We start from the raw sequence: 22,130 nt of genomic DNA on the forward strand, positions 1-22,130 counted from the left end.
ACACCCCAAGGTATTCCGTGAGGGGCATGGCAAGTTCCTAGAATTTTTTATTTTTTGTCACAAGTTAGTGGAAAATGATGATTTTTTTTTTTTTTTTTTTTTCATACAAAGTCTCATATTCCACTAACTTGTGACAAAAAATAAAAACTTCCATGAACTCACTATGCCCATCAGCGAATACCTTGGGGTCTCTTCTTTCCAAAATGGGGTCACTTGTGGGGTAGTTATACTGCCCTGGCATTCTAGGGGCCCAAATGTGTGGTAAGGAGTTTGAAATCAAATTCAGTAAAAAATGACCTATGAAATCCAAAAGGTGCTCTTTGGAATGTGGGCCCCTTTGCCCACCTAGGCTGCAAAAAAGTGTCACACATCTGGTATCCCCGTACTCAGGAGAAGTTGAGGAATGTGTTTTGGGGTGTCTTTTTACATATACCCATGCTGGGTGAGATAAATATCTTGGTCAAATGCCAACTTTGTATAAAAAAATGGGAAAAGTTGTCTTTTGCCAAGATATTTCTCTCACCCAGCATGGGTATATGTAAAATGACACCCCAAAACACATTCCCCACCTTCTCCTGAGTACGGAGATACCAGATGTGTGACACTTTTTTGCAGCCTAGGTGGGCAAAGGGGCCCATATTCCAAAGAGCACCTTTCGGATTTGACAGGTCATTTTTTTCAGAATTTGATTTCAAACTCCTTACCACACATTTGGGCCCCTAGAATGCCAGGGCAGTATAACTACCCCACAAGTGACCCCATTTTGGAAAGAAGAGACCCCAAGGTATTCGCTGATGGGCATAGTGAGTTCATGGAAATTTTTATTTTTTGTCACAAGTTAGTGGAATATGAGACTTTGTATGAAAAAAAAAAAAAAAAATCATCATTTTCCACTAACTTGTGACAAAAAATAAAAAATTCTAGGAACTTGCCATGCCCCTCACGGAATACCTTGGGGTGTCTTCTTTCCAAAATGGGGTCACTTGTGGGGTAGTTATACTGCCCTGGCATTTTCCAGGGGCCCTAATGTCTGGTAAGTAGGTAAATGACCTGTGAAATCCGAAAGGTGCTCTTTGGAATGTGGGCCCCTTTGCCCACCTAGGCTGCAAAAAAGTGTCACACATCTGGTATCTCCGTACTCAGGAGAAGGTGGGGAATGTGTTTTGGGGTGTCATTTTACATATACCCATGCTGGGTGAGAGAAATATCTTGGCAAAAGACAACTTTTCCCATTTTTTTTATACAAAGTTGGCATTTGACCAAGATATTTATCTCACCCAGCATAGGTATATGTAAAATGACACCCCAAAACATATTCCCCAACTTCTGCTGAATACGGAGATACCACATGTGTGACACTTTTTTGCAGCCTAATTGGGCAAAGGTGCCCAAATTCCTTTTAGGAGGGCATTTTTAGACATTTGGATACCAGACTTCTTCTCACGCTTTGGGGCCCCTAAAATGCCAGGGCAGTATAAATACCCCACATGTGACCCTATTTTGGAAAGAAGACACCCAAAGGTATTCAATGAGGGGCATGGCGAGTTCATTGAAAAAAAAATTTTTGGCACAAGTTAGCGGAAATAGATTGTTTTGATTTTGTTCTCACAAAGTCTCCCTTTCCGCTAACTTGGGACAAAAATTTCAATCTTTCATGGACTCAATATGCCCCTCAGCGAATACCTTGGGGTGTCTTCTTTCCAAAATGGTGTTATTTGTGGGGTGTTTGTACTGCCCTGGCATTTGAGGGTCTCCGCAATCATTACATGTATGCCCAGCATTAGGAGTTTCTGCTATTCTCCTTATATTGAGCATACGGGTAATGAGATTTTTTTTTTCCGTTCAGCCTCTGGGCTGAAAGAAAAAAATGAACGGCACAGATTTCTTCATTCGCATCGATCAATGTGGATGAAAAAATCTCTGCCAAAAAAAGAAAAAGGAGGGGAAAGGCGTCTGCCAGGACATAGGAGCTCCGCCCAACATCCATACCCACTTCAGCTCGTATGCCCTGGCAAACCAGATTTCTCCATTCACATCAATCGATGTGGATGAATTAATCATTGCCGGGATTTTTTTTTTTATATATACAAAGTGTTTGCCAAAGTATATGAACACCGCCACCTCCTCAGCTCATATGCCTCGGCAAACGTATCTTTTACTGCAGAGGAGAAATCTCGTCTTGCAGCGCCGCATACACCGACTTGCGTGTAATCTGACAGCAGCGCAATGCTTCTGTCCGAATGCACATCAGTGCTGCAGCTAGTCGATCGGTTGGTCCACCTGAAAGGTAAAAAAAACAAAACAAAAAAGAAAAAACCAGGCCGCAAAGCAATAACTTTATTAACTGTTGAACAGAACATAGAAACTTTTTTTTAAACTTTTTTAACTGAACATTTAACTTTTTTACTTACCGGTATTTTTTTTTTTGTTTAGTTTTTTTTACCTTTTATAGAACAAACCTCTCCTTCCCCATGGGACAATGTGCAAAGCGCAAATCGCCCAAAGATGTGGCGAAGTACGTTATGCACTTTATCCCAGGTGAAAGGAGAGGTTTGCAGCAGCTGTGAGTGAATGGGCCCTAATAGCCCTGTGTGCCTGTCCTGGTGAGATGTGATCCCTATGCTAGGTGTACCTGTGTGTGGTACTTCCGGAAACACTCTCCATAGCATAGGGCAGGGTGGTCAGCACAGTCAGGACAGAAATAGCGGGTGTCACGCCTTATTCCACTCCTGCTACAGATACGACATCTTTTTCGGGGTGACGGTTGGGTTGAGGTACCAGGAACGACACTGGGGAAATGTCGCTCGTGTAGACGGCTAACTACACTGGTGGATGGGGCCACGGAACCTCCTGGGTAAAGGAGGTTCTCGATGATCTCTTCCTGGAATTTGAGGAAGGATCCTGTTCTCCCAGCCTTACTGTAGAGAACAAAACTATTGTAGAGCGCCAATTGAATTAAATATACAGACACCTTCTTATACCAGCGTCTGGTTCTGCGGGAAACTAAATACGGAGACAACATCTGGTCATTGAAGTCCACCCCTCCCATGAGCGCATTATAGTTGTGGACACAGAGGGGCTTTTCAATGACACGGGTTGCTCGCTCAATTTGGATTGTCGTGTCTGCGTGAATGGAGGAGAGCATGTAAACGTCACGCTTGTCTCTCCATTTCACCGCGAGCAGTTCTTCGTTACACAAGGCAGCCCTCTGCCCCCTTGCAAGACGGGTGGTTACAAGCCGTTGGGGGAAGCCCACGCGACTAGTTCGCGCGGTGCCACAGGCGCAAATCCGTTCTAGAAACAAATGCCTAAAGAGGGCCACACTTGTGTAGAAATTGTCCACATAAAGATGGTACCCCTTGCCGAATAAGGGTGACACCAAGTCCCAGACTGTCTTCCCACTGCTCCCCAGGTAGTCAGGGCAACCGACCGGCTCCAGGGTCTGATCTTTTCCCTCATAGATCCGAAATTTGTGGGTATAGCCTGTGGCCCTTTCACAGAGCTTATACAATTTGACCCCATACCGGGCACGCTTGCTTGGGATGTATTGTTTGAAGCCAAGGCGCCCGGTAAAATGTATTAGGGACTCGTCTACGCAGATGTTTTGCTCAGGGGTATACAAATCTGCAAATTTCAGGTTGAAATGGTCTATGAGGGGCCGAATTTTGTGGAGCCGGTCAAAAGCAGGGTGGCCTCTGGGACGGGAGGTGGTATTGTCGCTAAAATGCAGAAAACGTAGGATGGTCTCAAATCGTGTCCTGGACATAGCAGCAGAGAACATGGGCATGTGATGAATTGGGTGCGTTGACCAATATGACCGCAATTCATGCTTTTTTGTCAGGCCCATGTTGAGGAGAAGGCCCAAAAAAATTTTAAGTTCGGAAACTTGGACTGGTTTCCACCGGAAAGGCTGGGCATAATAGCTTCCCGGGTTAGCGGTTATAAATTGTGTGGCATACTGGTTGGTCTCTGCCACGACTAAGTCCAAGAGCTCCGCAGTCAAGAACAGCTCAAAAAATCCCAGGGCCGAACCGATTTGAGCCGTCTCAACCCGAACTCCAGACTGGGCGGTGAAAGGGGGAACTACTGGTGCGGCTGAAGTTGGTGACTGCCAATCAGGATTTGCCAGCACCTCAGGGACTCTAGGGGCTCTACGGGCCCGTCTTTGCGGTGGCTGCGACGGGGTAACTATTGCACGTGCCACCGTACCAGCTTCAACTGCCCTTCTGGTGCTCGCTACTTCACCATGTTGTACGGCAGTGCTGGTACTAGGTCCAGGAAGGGCTGCGCTGCTGGTGTATGCCTCACCACGTGATCCGGCAGCGACAGCCCCACTCTGCTGCTCTTGAAGCGGATCCTGCGTAACCTGTGGTCTAGCGACATGGGGCCGGGTACGCCTGGTGCTGCCAGGGACCTCCACCTCCTCGTCCGAACTTTGGGTCAGAGAGCCACTGCTTTCCACAGGTTCATATTCTGACCCGCTAGATTCGTCAGATGAGGGTTCCCACTCCTCATCCGACTGGGTCAGAATCCTGTAGGCCTCTTCAGAAGAATACCCCCTGTTTGACATTTTGGACTACTAAATTTAGGGGTATTCCCTGAGACTACCCAAGAAAAAAAGCAAACCTGTCTTACAAAGGGGAGGCTAGCGAAGTACCGGAGGCTGCTGCGGTTGATAAAAAATATCAAAACTGATTTTTTTATCGCCGCAGTGCGTGTAAAATGAATGTGCAGTGATCAAAAAATATATATTTTTTGTCACTGCGGTGGGGCGGGCGTGGGTGAACGCACGTGTGGGCGACCGATCAGGCCTGATCGGGCAAACACTGCGTTTTGGGTGGAGGGCGAGCTAAGGTGACACTAATACTATTATAGATCTGACCGTGATCAGTTTTGATCACTTACAGATACTATAAAAGTACAAATGCTGATTAGCGATACGCTAAACAGCGAATAAAAGTGACTGCGGTGCGGTGGGGTGGGCGCTAACTGACGCTAACTACCTAACCAAGGGGCCTAAACTATCCCTAAAACCTAACAGCCAATACCAGTGAAAAAAAAAAAGTGACAGTTTACACTGATCACTTTTTTTCCTTTCACTAGTGATTGACAGGGGCGATCAAAGGGGTGATCAAAGGGTTAATTGGGGTGCAGGTGGGTGATCTGGGGCTAAGGTGTAGTGTTGGTGCTACTCACAGTTCAGTCTGCTCCTGTGCTGGATCCAACCGACGAAAAGGACCAGCACAGGAGCAGACAAGCCATATAACAGATCATATTTACTAATATGATCTGTTATATGACTTTGGATTGGATTTTTTGAAAATCGCCAGCCTGCCAGCCAATGATCGTTGCTGGCAGGCTGGTGACGAAATACTTCTTTTAATTTTGCCGGCCCGCGATGCGCATGCGCGGGCCGGCTTTGAGCGAAATCTCGCGTCTCGCGAGATGACGCGTATATGCGTGGCTCTGCGCAGCGCTGCCACCTCCGGAACGCAATCCTGCGTTAGGCGGTCCGGAGGTGGTTAAGCACTGGGGGCTGAGGTGGTTAACAAAGAAAAAAACAGCGGCAACAGGTGACTTCGAGGGTCGTATGTGTCCTTTTCTCAGACTCTCAGAGATATAAGCACGCATAGCGACCCTTTCAGGTTGGGAAAGATTGTATAAACGAGATTTAGGCAGTTTGGCGCCTGGGATGAGATTAATAGGGCAATCATACTCCCTGTGCGGGGGCAAATCCTGAACTCCACTCTCAGAGAAGACATCCGAAAATTCAGAGAGGAAAGGTGGTACAGTCTTAGTAGAAACCTCAGAAACAGATGTCATGAGGCAATTCTCTCTGCAAAAGTCACTCCAACCATTTATTTGCCTCGCTTGCCAATCAATGGTGGGGTTATGTTTAGTGAGCCAGGGTAGCCCCAACACTAGAGGAGTAGGCAAACCGCTAAGGACAAAACATGACACATCCTCAACATGAGCATCACTCACAATTAAACGAATATTGTGAACTATGCCCTTTAATGATTTCTGAGAAAGTGGAGCGGAATCAATAGCAAAAACAGGAATATCCTTTCCCAAAGTGCATACCTGGAAACCATGAGTTATTGCAAATTGATTATCAATGAGATTGACAGCTGCTCCACTATCCACAAAAATCTCACAAAAAATGCTCTTGCTCTCTAGCGCCACCCTAGCAGGCAGGACAAAACAGGAACTACAAGCAAACGGAAAACCTTCAATTTCCGCCTCAACCCTGCCAATAGTAACAGACGGAATATTTTTAAAAGATTTTTTCCTTTTTTCTTTATTACTCCCAGAAGACTGCCTGAATCTCCTAGAGGGACAAACATTTGCCAAATGATTTATACCTCCACAACAAAAATAAACCCTCCCATGCGGGCTGAATCTTCTATTGTCAGAGGCAATCAACCCCAGCTGCATGGGCTTCTGCTCAGAAGGGGCTGACAGCGACTGAGACCCCTGCGCACAGAAAGAGACCGCTGCACTGTCCCGGGTCTGAGTATGACAGGAAGGAGAGATCTCTCCTCTCTCTCTAAGACGCCTGTCAATACGAACAGCCTGAGACATAGCAGAATCCAAGGAGGTAGGTCTCTCATGAAAGGCAAATGCATCTTTCAATCCCTCTGAAAGACCATGGCAAAATTGACTTCGGAGTGCAGCATCATTCCAACCAGTATCAGCTGCCCATCTCCGAAATTCTGAGCAGTATATCTCTGCGGATTGTTTACCCTGGCATAACAGACGTAGTCTAGACTCAGCCAGAGCAATACGATCCGGATCATCATATATCTGACCCAGGGCTAAAAAGAATTCATCCACTGAACGGAGGGGCCGTGCCCCCTCCGGCAGCGAAAAGGCCCAGGATTGAGCGTTACCCCTGAGCAGCGATATAATGATCCCCACCCTCCGTTCTTCATCACCAGAGGAATGGGGAAGAAGGCGAAAATGGAGTTTGCAAGCCTCTCTAAAACGCACAAAATACTCACTACCCCTGGAGAACGTATCCGGGAGCGAGATCTTAGGCTCAGAACAAACTCCATGAACGCAAGCTGAACCGGTCACTTGAAACTGAGAAAAAGTCTTACGGAGATCAGCTACCTCCAATGAAAGACCCTGGAAACGCTCAGCCAAAAGTGAAACCGGATCCATGCTTGAGACGGTTTTGGCGGCTTATAATTGTCACGGATGGTGTACAGGAAACAAGACAATACAATATAAACAATGACTCACTGGATCCACAACTAAGGAACAAAAGGGAGACCCCTGCATGAGACCTGCCGCTCTCCCTTATTGCTCAGCCTATGCGACCACCCCAAAGGTGGATGGGCGCATATCCACGTACCTCGACTATCTTACACCTGAAGACCCTACAATAGTGAGGGGATACGACCACCGGCTCCCTACACAGACACGGAGGGAGTCAGGGTCACCTGGATCCAGAAAACAGAAAATCATAAATACATAAACAGCACTTATCTTGCAGACGACTGGGGACTGTGGACTGAGAACTAGGAACAGCATGCACACACACTCCAGGAAGTTGTATAAGCCGCACACTACTGCATTCTGGGGAGGAACTTAAAGGGCAGCAATCAGTCCAACTGCATGACAGCTGAGATAGACTAACGAGATGAGGAACTCAACCAAAACAAAGAAATTCAAGGAGGAGGATCTGAAAGGCTCCTGTCAGAGCTTCTCAACTGTCTGGTTGTGACAGCTACCTTAGCAACTAAATGACTTTTTCAATCTTGTTGCGAGGGAGTCAATCGGTCACCGTGAGGGCAGCACTTCTGGTGATTGATCCCTCAGATGCCATGGTCAGAACTGAGGGGTCAATAGTCAGGAATCGATGCTATCGCCAATCATTGACTCTACTGCTGAGTGTCTGCTTTGTAAAACAGCAGGCAATCAGCGGCTATGGCGCCTGCACAGATCCTGAGCAGGCGCCATCTTTAAAGACCCTGCCATACATGTACAGTGGATGTTGTTAGGAAGGTGTTGGAACATCAAACTTGTGGGAATCACAGCAGAATTGGCACCCAAGGAATGCAATCATTAATCTGTTTTGCAGAATCTTATTATTTTATTTTTTCATACTTTTTTTTTTCTTGTTCTAAAGTGTAGCAGTTTAAATTTTTGTAGAAGAACTTGTAGATGCCGATAACAGTTTCAATTTTATAAGTACACTATTTGAAACCTACTGCCATGAACATGTCACAGGTTCAGACCTTACAGACAGAATATTTGTGACCCTGACTGGTAGAATCACATGGACATAGTTGTAACAGGAAAATATCAGCTTCACTAATCTCAAGTGGAGAAACAAGCTTCGCAGTTACAATGTTCTCACAAGAGGTAACGGTCTTAATGGTTACAGTCTCATGTTGGGCAGCTAGCATATGGTTATAACATTCTTTCAATGAGGACATAGTATTAGGCCTCATGCACACAAACTTATTTTGTTTCCGTGTCCGTTCCGTATTTTTTGCGGATAGGATGGGGACCCATTCATCTCAATGAGTCTTTAAAAAACCGCAGACAGCACAACATGTGCTATCCGCATCCGTGTGTCCATTCCGTAGCCCCACAAAAAAAATATAACATGTCCTATTCTTGTCCGTTTTGCAGAGAAGGATAGGTATTGTTACAATACGGATGTCATCTGTTTCTTTTGCGGATCCGGAATTTGCGGACCGCAAAACACATACGGTCGTGTGCATGAAGCCTTAGTCAGAAACAGAAGGTAAAACAGGTAAACTGTCTCTTTAAGTGGCAACAAACCCTGCCTTTAAGTCTCCCTCTGCTTGGTGGCAATGAAGGTGGCTTTTTTGCTTTACAGGCTGCAGTAATTCTCCATGTGGCACAATCTGCAAGGAGGTCTCTTCAGGTAGCGTTATCTCTGTTCCTTGCACCACACTGTGCATTGTCTCTTAGCACTTATGGTATCATTTATCACAACTAGAGTTGAGCGAAGTGAGCTTCTGATGCTCAATCTGAAGTTGCTTCCTTCAAAACTTCGGAATAATACTGTACGTTGATTCGTCTCCATACAGTATTAGAATGTATGGGCTCCAATGAGCCAAAGTAAGTTATTCACGAAGGAGAACGTGACTTTAGCTTCGGTTCCAAGGTACTAGTCGGAACCGAAGCCGAGTTCGGTTTCAAGTTTTAAAGTCGTTTTCCACTTTAAAAATCAATTACCAAAGTTATTCAACGAAGTCAAGCGCGACTGGGTCCACATCTGTTCCGCAATTTTGCAGAACAGGTGCGGACCCATTGATTTTCATTTGGGCCGGAATGTGCTGTCCGCATTTCCGGATCCGCTAAAAAATAGAACATGTCATATTCTTGTCCGCAATTGCGGACAAGAAAAGCCATTTTCTATGAGAGTGCCGGCGATGTGCAGTCCGCAAAATGCGGAACGCACATTGCCAGTGTCTGTGTTTTGCGGATCCGCAAAACACATACGGACGTGTGAATGGACCCTTATTCCGAAGTTTGAACAAAGCGACTTCGGATGAAACATCCAAAGCTCGCTTCGCTCAACTTTAATAACAACAAACACAATGGCAGCTTATACTGCGACAGGCTGGCTGGTCCTTGTTGTCCTGATGGGGATTCTGCACAGTTGCTCCAGGGTGAAAAAGCTAGGAAGTACAGGTCCACTAGCATTGCTTTAGGCTACCCATCACAAACGTACTTGTCCGAGCTCCAGCGGCGAGATCTCCAGCTTTGATGCGACCGCGCTAGGAGAGATGCACGGATAAGCCACGCCCCCTGGTGACATGACAGCATCCTTAGCAGTGAGCAGTTGTCTCTTGGTGTTTGTCTGTCTCTGCACCGTAGTAGCATAGGGACTGTTGACCAGTTGCGGTCTTGTTACCTAGGGCTTGAACTGCAATTAGGTAGGGAAAGCGGGTTGAGTTCCAGGTCAGGGCTCACTGTTTGTATCTTCCCCTATCTATTTGTCCAGCTAAATCAATAACAATCAATAGAGAAGGATCACAGAGTCAATATAATGTCCAGCAGTATTGATCCCTTTAAAACATAACTTTTACTTTTCAAATTATAAAATATTACCACCGTAGTGGTTCACCAGTGAACAGTGATAAGACGAACAACAATAATCACAGATGCAGATTTTCCTTGGAGCCAGTCATGGATACACCTAAAGAGTGGTGAGTGAACACAAGGCAGCTGAGGGGAGCAGTGGGCAAAACTATACTTTCCCTATGCTCACCCTGGCTAGAACCTCAGCCCAGGGACGTCCCCTGATGGTGGAGACTCCCTGTCCTCGTTCCTGGGCTGACTGCCCTGCATTTACCCTCCTCTCCAAAAATAACAAAATGTGCTCCCCAGGAAACTGACGGGTGTAATGGTGCGTCCCTGGTAACTGAATATCATCAGGGACACCAATAGATAAAGACCAGTTAAATATGCCGGTGAATAGGATGACCACCCACATACAAAAGGGACCAAGCACAGGGGCATCAAACGATGCGTTCCCAGGCCGGTTCCACAAAAGCTTTTGTGGAACCGGCCTGGGAACGCATCGTTTGATGCCCCTGTGCTTGGTCCCTTTTGTATGTGGGTGGTCATCCTATTCACCGGCATATTTAACTGGTCTTTATCTATTGGTGTCCCTGATGATATTCAGTTACCAGGGACGCACCATTACACCCGTCAGTTTCCTGGGGAGCACATTTTGTTATTTTTGGAGAGGAGGGTAAACGCAGGGCAGTCAGCCCAGGAACGAGGACAGGGAGTCTCCACCATCAGGGGACGTCCCTGGGCTGAGGTTCTAGCCAGGGTGAGCATAGGGAAAGTATAGTTTTGCCCACTGCTCCCCTCAGCTGCCTTGTGTTCACTCACCACTCTTTAGGTGTATCCATGACTGGCTCCAAGGAAAATCTGCATCTGTGATTATTGTTGTTCGTCTTATCACTGTTCACTGGTGAACCACTACGGTGGTAATATTTTATAATTTGAAAAGTAAAAGTTATGTTTTAAAGGGATCAATACTGCTGGACATTATATCTTCCCCTATCTACAAGCATTACAGTACCTCTCTCTACTGTGGTGCTTAGCTGCTCTGTGACCCTGTCTATGCCCTCAGGTGGTGTGGCAATTGACAACATTCACCTAATTCTATCTAGCAGGGTTAAGCTATGTAATTTTTCATAATCATGGGAGCCATAAAAATACATATGTAGAAAGCCTTTGCTGTAGACTACCTTTGCCATCTCTCCTATTTCAGGAGTCTCTTAAAGGGGTTCTACGGGAATTAAGAAAATGAAAAACCTAAATATTACTTTATTATAAATATATTCCCAAATATCTTTCACTAGTTATAATGGCTCGTTTTGTCTGGGGAGCAATCATTAGGGGAAATAAAATGGCCGCTGTCCTATTAGTACACACAAAACCTGTCCTAATCACATAGCAGGATACAGCCACATCCCCACCTCCTCTCTGTAATTCATGTCTCCTCATGAACTTCATTCCTACAGAGAATCAGCTGAACTCCTTATCAGCTGTATTCAGGATCATAATCCCTGAGAAGCAGAGCAGAGAGGAGGATGAGGCAGCTCTTTACCTCAGTGCTCTGAAGTAACTTGTCATCCTGTATGACTAGGACAGGTTTTGTGTGTATTAATAGGATGGCGGCCATTTTATTTAACCTAATGATAGCTCCCCAGAGAAAACAAGCCATTATAACTAATGAGAGGTATTTGGGAATATATTTACAATAAATGAATATTTACGTATTATCATTTTCATAATTCCTGGATAACCCCTTTAAAGAATACAGAAGTTAGGTTTTCAGGATTATCTCAGGAGATCTGACTAATTTATGTCTTCACATAGGGGGTCATAAACTAGAACTGGCTTAGTTGCCCATAGCAACCATTCAGATTCCACCTTACATTTTGGACAGCTTCTTTGAAAAATGAAAGGAGGAATCTAATTGGTTGCTATGGGCAAGTAAGTCAGTTCTACTTTTGACCAGTTTGATAAATGACCCCCTTGGTTTCTATGGTTCTGGGCACAATTTCCCTTGCATGACATGATGCCAATTGTTTTTTTTCCACTTAAACAACCATAAGCTTAAAATCAATTTTCTATAATTTAATCTGTTTAATTTAAACCCTTAATGCCATGTATGGCACGCTGATCGGGCGGGTGCAGGAGCCATGGGTCCGGCAGTCACTGATAGCCGGACCCCTGCTGTATGTGCCGGCATCGTTGAAAATCACTGATGCACTAACCCTTGCACTGCTGCGGTAAGCGATGACCGTGGCACGTGCGGGCTTCATAAGTGTGCGGGGTGTCCATCGGGTCCTCGTGCTGCTGTGACGGGGACCCGATGGCAGGGAAAGCAGCCCGATGCCTTCCTTAGGCATCGTGGCTGCCTTCCGGGAGAGCCTGTGAGATTCAGCCCCCTGGATCTCACAGGCAAGCAGGCTGAAGTGTATTACATGGTGTAATACACTTATAGCCAATGCATTACAATACAGAAGTATTGTAATGCATTGTAAAGGGGATCAGACCCCCAGAATTTGTGAGGGGAAAAAAAGAAGTAAAAAAAAAAGTTACAAAAATAACATTTTACAAAAAAATGTAGTTTCAAGTAAAAAAAAAATGAAGCGTCCTTTTCTCAAAATAAAGTAAAAAAAAAAATTGTAAAAAATAGAAAAAAGAAAAGAAAAGTAGACATATTAAATATTGCCGCTTATGTATCGACCGGCTCTATAAAAATATCACATGACTTAACCTCTGTGCTAAAAAAACCTTTTTTGTGACCTTACATTTTTGTCACCTTACACCTAAAAGTGCAACACCAACCTAAGACAATCGTCTAAAAAATTTAAAAACTATGGTTTTCAGACTATGGAGACACTAATACGTAGACATATTAGGTATTGCCGCATCTGTAACAACCTGCTCTATAAAAATACAACATGACCTAACCCCTCAGATGAACACCGTAAAAAAAAAAAAACGGTGTCAAAAAAGCCATTTATTGCCACCTTACATCACAAAAAGTGTAATAGCAAGCGATCAAAAAGTCATATTCACCCCAAAATAGTGCCAATCAAACCATCATCTCATCCCACAAAAATGATACCTACCTAAGACAATCGCCCAAAAAATTAAAAAAAACTATGGCTCTCAGACTATGGAGACACTAAAACATGATATTTTTTTGTTTAAAAAATATCATTGTGTAAAAATTTAATAAATGAAAAAGTATACATATTAGGTATCGCCGTGTCCGTAAAAACCTGCTGTATAAACATATCACATGACCTAACCCCTCATGTGAACACCGTAAAAAAAAGGGTGTCAAAAAAGGCATTTTTTGTCACCTTACATCACAAAAAGTGTAATACCAAGCATTCAAAAAGTCATACGCACCCAAAAATAGTACCAATCAAACAGTCGTCTCATACCCCAAAAAAAACTAAAACTATGGCTTTCAGAATATGGAGACACTAAAAAATCTTTTTTTTTTTTTTAAATGCTTTATTATGTAAAACTGAAACAAACTACCAAAATAAGTTGTCATATTTGGTATTGTCGCATCCATAACAACCTGCTCTATAAAAATATCATGTGATCTAACCTTGTAAATAAAAAAATATAAAAACGGTGCCAAAACAGCTATTTTTGTTTACCTTGCCTCACAAAAAGTGTAATACAGAGAAACCAAAATCATATGTACCCTAAAATAGTACCAACAAAACTGCTACCTTATCCCGTAGTTTCCAAAATGGGGTCACTTTTTGGGAGTTTCTACTCTAGGGGTGCATCAGAGGGTCTTCAAATGTGACATGGCAGCTTAAAATTATCCCAGTGAAATCTGCCTTCCAAAAACCATATGGCGATCCTTTCCTTCTGCGCAATGCCGTGTGCCCGTACAGCAGTTTAAGACCACATATGGGGTGTTTCTGTAAACTTCAGAATCAGGGCAATTTTTGTTTGGCTGTTAACCCTTGCTTTGTTACTGGAAAAAATTGATTAAAATGGAAAATCTGCAAAAAAAGTGAAATTCTGAAATTTCCTCTCCATTTTCCATTAATTCTTTTTAAACACCTAAAGGGTTAACAAAGCTTTTAAAATCGGTTTTGAATACTTTTGAGGGGTGTAGTTTCTAAAATGTGGTCATTTTTGGGTGGTTTCTATTATGTAAGCCTCACAAAGTGACTTCAGACCTGAACTAGTCCTTAAAAAGTGGGTTTTGGAAATTTTCTGAAAAATTTCAAGATTTGCTTCTAAACTTCTAAGCCTTCTAACGTCCCCAAAAAATTAAATGGCATTCACAAAATTATCCAAACATGAAGTATACATATGGGGAATGTAAAGTCATAATTATTTTTGGAGTTATTACTATCTATTATAAAAGTTGAGAAATTGAAATTTGCTAGTTTGCAAATTTTTCTAATTTTTGAGTAAATTTGGTATTTTTTAATTCAATTCAATTTAACCACTGTCATGAAGTACAATATGTGAAGAGAAAACAATCTCAGAATGGCCTGGATAAGTAAGGCCTCTTTCACACGGGCGAGTTTTCCGCGCGGGTGCAATGTGTGACATGAACGCATTGCACCCACACTGAATCCGGACCCATTCATTTCTATGGGGCTGTGCACACGAGCAGTGATTTTCACGCATCACTTGTGCGTTGCGTGAAAATCGCAGCATGTTCTATATTCTGCATTTTTCATGCAACGCAGGACCCATAGAAGTGAATGGAGCTGCGTGAAAATCACAAGCATCCGCATGCAAGTGCGGATGCGGTGCGATTTTCACGCATGGTTGCTAGGAGACGATCGGGATGGGGACCCGATCATTATTTTCCCTTATAACATGGTTATAAGGGAAAATAATAGCATTCTTAATACAGAATGCATAGTACAATAGGGCTGGAGGGGTTAAAAAAAATAATAAAATAATATAACTCACCTTAATCCACTTGATCGTGCTGCCCGGCTTCTCTTCTGTCTTCTTCTTTGCTGTGCACAGGAAAAGGACCTTTGATGACATCACTGCGGTCATCACATGGTCCGTCACATGATCCATCCCCATGGTAAAAGATCATGTGATGGACCATGTGATGAGCGCAGTGACGTCATCAAAGGTCCTATTCCTCAAAGAAGAAGACAGAAGAGAAGCCGGGCTGCGCGATTGTCACGGGGTTCCGAAGGTGCACTCGGTCCCCCATTGCCCGCAGACCTGTTGCTTAGCTTTGGGAATGAGGATCTGTGTTTGACCTCATTCCCAGGGCGGCTTTACTAGCTGGGTGGCTCCCTGCTCCTAGTCTGCCTTGAGCACCGAGCTGATCACTCGGTGCTCGACTGGTTGGTCTGTCGGTCATGTGACGCTGGCCACGTCACATGACCCTCACTCCCCACTATAAATACAGGCAGCCTGCTGGCTACAGGTTGCCTGTTAATTTCTAGGTTCCTGGCTATTTGTTGGACTGCTGAATACTTACCTGATCCTGTTCCCTGACCATCCTTTTGCCTGCTCCTCCTGTACTGCGCATCCGTCCTGGTATTGTGACCTCGGCTCCCACCTGACTACTCTCTTAGGACTCCTCTTGTACTTCTCTGCTCTCCTGGTATTTGACCCCGGCTTCTCCTGACCATTCTTTGCTTAATCCTTTGTACTGTGTAGCTCTCTTGGTTCTGACCCGGTCCGTTCATGTTCCGTATTTTGTCTTGTCTGTCTTCCCTGCACATATCCTAAGTTAGGGACTGTCGTCCAGTTGTCCCCTGTCATCAGGACTCGTGAGGCAAGTAGGCAGGGCCAGGGGTGAGGGTGGAGCGCAGTGGTCACTATCCTTCCCCCTGTGTGTGTGTGGACGTGACCGTTACAGCGATCAAGTGGATTAAGGCGAGTTATATATATATATATATATATATATATATATTTTATTTTTTTTAACCCCTCCAGCCCTATTGTACTATGCATTCTGTATTAAGAATGCTATTATTTTCCCTTATAACCATGTTATAAGGGAAAATAATAAAATCTACACAACACCTAACCGAAACCCAAACTTCTGTGAAGAAGTCCGGGTTCGGGTCTGGGTACCAAACATGCCGATTTTTCTCACGTGCGTGCAAAACACATTACAATGTTTTGCACCCGCGTGGAAAAAACGCAAACATGGAATGCAATCGCAGTGAAAACTGACTTGTTTTAGTGTCAAAATCGCACCATTTTCCCTGAACGCATCCGGCCCCAATCCGCAACGCCCGTGTGAAAGGGGCCTAAAAGCTTTTTAAAGTTATTACCACATAAAGTGACACATGTCAGATTTGCTAAAAATGACCTGGTCCTTAAGGTGAAAAATGGTTTGGTCCTGAAAGGGTTAATAGCTGACTGATTCTTTTGTGTGTGAATTAATTTGTCTTGATATTTAATATCCAACAATGAGAAGGATTACACAGCCAACACATTGCACAATATCACAACTGAATAAAACCTAATGAAAAATCTGAATAACTGCCAGGGTTGATCTGGACAAGGTAATGTGTAGCTATTGCACACCTGTCAAATAATGAGCAGGGCTGGACCCTTGTGTTTTACTACTACCTATGTGATACTATGTATAGGCAGTAGAAGAGGGGAGTGCAGCGAGAATGAGGTTCAGGATAAGTGGATTATTATAATGCATTATATCATCTCCATTGCCATCCACAGTACACCTACTTGTGATTAATAGTGATATAGTGCAAATATCTAAGTTTAGACGTGCTCAGTTAAAAATACCTTTAATTTTATAGAAGGGTAATAGGCCAAAATAGCCCTAGTGTGAATCACTTACACAGACTAATTCCATGTCAGATACTTCCACAGAAAAACAAAAAATAATGACGTTTTTTCATCGAGGGCCAGAAATGCAGGGGGTGGTATATAGGTAATACTATTAGGGGTAAATGGGTCATTTGAGTAGAATTGGGTCAAGGATTTGTCCCTAATTATGACCCTATGGCTTGCTCAGCCTAGGGACACCTCCTGATGGTGGGGGTGCCAGGTCCCCGTAGCTAAACCTATTGCGCCCCTAACTTGCCCTATATCTGATATCATAAGCTAGACAGTTAAGAAAGTCTCAGAGGATGCTCATGGACGGACACTTAGAAATATAGTGATGTATAGAAATACATAAATCCCGACGCGTTTCTACCGCAACAGCGGTTCATCAGGGGGTAATAGTAAAGTTATGCAATATAGATAGTAGTCAAGAATGAAAAAAAGATACTTAGCTCCTATATGTATATGTGATTAAGTCCAGATATTAGTCTCCACATCAAAGATACACCTGAAGGTCACAATGTAAAATAGTCATTACCCACAGTATATTCCTCATAGTTAGGCTACATTCACACGTCAGTATTTTTCTATATCCCGATTTTCGGTCCGTTTTTTTGCGGATCCGTTGTTCCTGAAAATGTTTCCGTATGTCATCCGTTTTTTGCGGATCCGCAAAAAACGGAAACATGTATAAATTTCAAAGCAAATAAAGTTGTTTGGATTTCTTTGAAAAAATAAAAAAATAAAAAAAATTAAAATGTAATTTCCAGGAACGGAATCCGCATAAAACGGATGACATACGTAATGACATCCGAATGTCTTCAGTTTTTTGCGGATCCATTGACTTTGTATTGTACCAGGATCCAATTTTGCGGAAAAGAATAGGACAAGTTTTATATTTAATCGGACATGCGGAACGGAACAACGGAAACGGACAACACACATTGTGTTGTCCGATTTTTTCCAGGACCCATTGAAAATGGATGGGTCCAGAACTGGTCCTGATCTGTTCCGCAAAAAACGGAACAGATCAGGAAAGAAAAAACGGACGTGTGAATGGACCCTTATATATACCTATATTGAAATATTTTATTTACTGATAGGAACTTGGACACAGCGGACGCCGACTGATAAGGGAGCTAACACGGCTAGTATTGTCTTGTTGCGCTTCTTATTTAAAGAACGGCGCCTTAGACAATTACCTGGCGTCATTTCAAGTATACATGGATCATGTGACGATTACGATGACGTCATATTCAGGATTTGGAACGTAGAACATCGTCACTTCCGGAATTTGGGACGCATGGTCGCGTCACATCCGGGATTTGGAGCGCACATGTCGCTATGTTGATGTAATCAAAGGTAAACACATGCCATCAGAGATTTAGAGCGCATGTATTACATATATATATATGTAGGACGATTCATATATATATAGACATAGGAAGATAGAAATTATTACTGGAGCGCACCTAAGGTTAAACTGTGACGGGTAATAGCCGAGTACTTTTTGCATTTTTGTGAAAATAAATATACAAAGAAAATATTATATTTAAAAGCATTAGTGGTGGGAGAAGAGCGGGCCCTCCATATTATGGTGGACGACCAGGTCCTGTCCCAAAAATATACATGATGATTGATATATGTCATCAGAAAAAATATATAAGGCGCTTCACTTGCCACACGGTACAGCTTTGAACTCTACTCAATACAAGAGGTAGAAGCAGGATTATAGATAGGGAGAAAAAGCGGGTCATAAAAAGCAGGTGTAGGTTAGTCTCTCATTGAGGCCACTCGGTGACTGGGATTGAAAACGGTATATCCATTCTGTTTCTTTTTGCAAGATTTTCCGGTCCCAGTCGCCTCTCCTCAAAGGTAGAGGAACAGTCTCAAGTGCAGAGAAAACAATGGATTTCAAGTCACCATTATGATATTCATTCATATGATTGGCTATAGGTGTATCCTTGTGCTTAACTATATCGTTTACGTGTTCGCACACGCGCCGTCTCATCTCTCTGAAAGTCTTACCAATATAGTCCTTAGGGAAAGTACATTGTCCTATATAGATCACTCCCTTGGTTTTACAATTGATAAAGTCTTTCACTATATGAGTATGGTTCATGGCCGAACAAGTCACTGTCTTGGTAGTACGGATATAGTTGCAAGCCTTACAGGTGCCGCATTTAAAGACCCCAATTGGCTTTCTATCCAGCCAAGTACCTTCTTTTGAAGGGCCAGTATAGTGGCTATGTACTAATCTGTCCTTAAGACTTCTCCCTCTGCGATATGTGATAAGGGGATAGGGAGATATAGCCTTAGAGAGATCTGTATCCATCGTAAGGATGGGCCAGTAGGTCTTAAGTATCGCTCTTATGTCTTTATTTGCGGCATCGTAGGTCAAGATGATCCGAATGAGATTGTCATTTGGTTCTTTTTGTCTAGGTATCAGTAGATCATTTAAATTTTTTTGTGCAGCTGTTTTAAAAGCATCTCTCAAGATGGGTTGGGGCTATGCTCTTTGTAGGAGCCTATTTTGGAGTTTTTTAGATTCGTGGTGGAATGACTCATTATTAGAGCAGTTCCTGCGCATGCGTAGGTACTGACCCTTCGGGATCCCTCTTTTGACGGCAGGAGGGTGGTGGCTGGTCCAGTGGAGGATGTTGTTTGTGGCTGTGGGTTTTCTGAATATAGTGGTGGTGAGGTTCCCATCTTGTTTTTTAACTTCCACATCTAAAAATGTGATGGAGATTGGTTGTAAATCATAGGTAAAACCAAGCCCCACATCATTATGATTAAGGATGTTTATAAACTTGCCAAAATCATCTCTGCTGCCGTTCCATATCAAGAATATATCGTCGATATACCTGGTCCAAAACACGATCTTATTGTTCCACCATACTTCTTGGTCCGGGAAGACAATTTTGTCTTCCCACCAGCCCAGGAGGAGGTTAGCGTATGTCGGAGCACATGGGCTCCCCATCGCTGTCCCCTTGAGCTGGTGATAGAAGGACCCATTAAATAAAAATAAATTATGTGTGAGTGTGTACTCCAAAAGGCCTATGATGAATTGGTTGTGATTCTGAAATTGTGTTCCCCTAGATGAGAGAAAATGCATAGTTGCTGCTAATCCCTTATCATGCGGTATTGACGTATATACAGATTCCACGTCAATACTAGCCAAAAAGACTTCCGGATCAATAGGAATGGTCTCTATTTTCCGCAAGAAATCCATCGTATCCCTAGTGAAAGAGGGTAAACATGACACAAAATCCCGTAATACTTTATCCAGATAAACTCCACAGTGGTGGATAAGGGAGCCTATTCCGGAAACAATTGTACGACCTTTAAGGGGATTTAGTCCCTTATGGACCTTTGGTAGCCCATAAAAAGTAGCCAATTGCGGGGTATTGGGATGGAATATTCAGATTTACTAATTACTTTTTGTTCAAGACCCTGTTGGAGGAGGGATTTAAGTTGTGAGAGAAACACTGGGGATGGGTCACAGGGTAGGATCCTGTAGCTTTTTTTTATCATTGAGTAGGTCTAGACACATTTTTTGATATTTTGTGTGATCGAGTAACACCAGGTTCCCTCCTTTGTCGGAAGGTTTTAGTACAATCTTATTATCCGTCTCTAGATCTCAGAGTGCTCGAAACTCACACCGTGACAGATTGTAATAAAATTGTTGGTTCGAGTCGAGTTGCTCAAGATCAGAGATCACCAACCGCAAAAAGATGTCAATATGTTCCGAGTTTACTAGGGGTGGCAATTTCGAACTCGCTAGGTGAAGATTTGTGATAGGACCCTCGCCAAGTGTTTTAGACCCCTCATCCCAAAGGTCCATTAGAGTCTGAAAATCAGGAAAATCTTCAGGATTGATTCCTAGGTCAATGCATGTTTTTTTATTCGTATTCTGGTAGAATTTGTGCCACTTGAGTCTTCTACAAAATAGGTTAAGATCTTTAACCCATTTAAAGGTGTCAAACTTAGTAGTAGGCACGAACGATAAACCCAACTCACTATCTGTCAGTATACGAGTAGACAGATTGATAATTTGAAGGCTGTCATTTACTGATGGTTGTCGCCACCCTTTGTTCGATCTCTCAAGTGGTACGGACTGGGATTTTCCGATAAAAAAGGTTGATATGGTGATGGGGCATAGGAGGAAGAGGAGGGAGGGGGAAGGGAAGAGGCCCCCCCTGCTCGACCCATACCTCCCCGTTGTCTCCCCCATCTCTGCCATCTACGTCCCGTCCTGTGCGCCGAAGGATAGTGCCCATCTCTGACCGTGTTGGTATTATAAGGACCTGAATGTTCTGAATCAGATAGTTCCAGTTCCGTGGAAGATACCTCAGAGTCAGAAGAGACAGCAGTTTTTCTTTCAAGAGTGTATGCCATGCCATGGCAGAGATGGGGGAGACAACGGGGAGGTATGGGTCGAACGGGGGGGGGCCCTCTTCCCTTCCCCCTCCCTCCATATCAACCTTTTTTATCGGAAAATCCCAGTCTGTACCACTTGAGAGGTGGTGACAACCATCAGTAAATGACAGCCTTGCAAAAAATACTCGGCTATTGCCCGTCACAGTTTAACCTTAGGTGCGCTCCAGTAATAATTTCTATCTTCCTATGTCTATATATATGAATCGTCTTACATATACAGTACAGACCAAAAGTTTGGACACACCTTCTCATTCAAAGAGTTTTCTTTATTTTCATGACTATGAAGGCATCAAAACTATGAATTAACACATGTGGAATTATATACATAACAAACAAGTGTGAAACAACAGAAAATATGTCATATTCTACAATAGGTTCTTCAAAGTAGCCACCTTTTGCTTTGATTACTGCTTTGCACACTCTTGGCATTCTCTTGATGAGCTTCAAGAGGTAGTCCCCTGAAATGGTCTTCCAACAATCTTGAAGGAGTTCCCAGAGATGCTTAGCACTTATTGACCCTTTTGCCTTCACTCTGCGGTCCAGCTCACCCCAAACCATCTCGATTGGGTTCAGGTTCGGTGACTGTGGAGGCCAGGTCATCTGGCGCAGCACCCCATCACTCTCCTTCATGGTCAAATAGCCCTTACTTTCAAAGTTTTCCCAATTTTTCGGCTGACTGACTGACCTTTATTTCTTAAAGTCACTCGTTTTTCTTTACTTAGCTGCTTTTTTCTTGCCATAATACAAATTCTAACAGTCTATTCAGTAGGACTATCAGCTGTGTATCCACCTGACTTCTCCTCAACGCCACTGATGGTCCCAACCCCATTTATAAGGCAAGAAATCCC

The sequence above is a fragment of the Bufo bufo genome, chromosome 1 (genome assembly GCF_905171765.1).
Source record: "Bufo bufo chromosome 1, aBufBuf1.1, whole genome shotgun sequence".
Taxonomy (NCBI): Eukaryota; Metazoa; Chordata; class Amphibia; order Anura; family Bufonidae; genus Bufo; species Bufo bufo.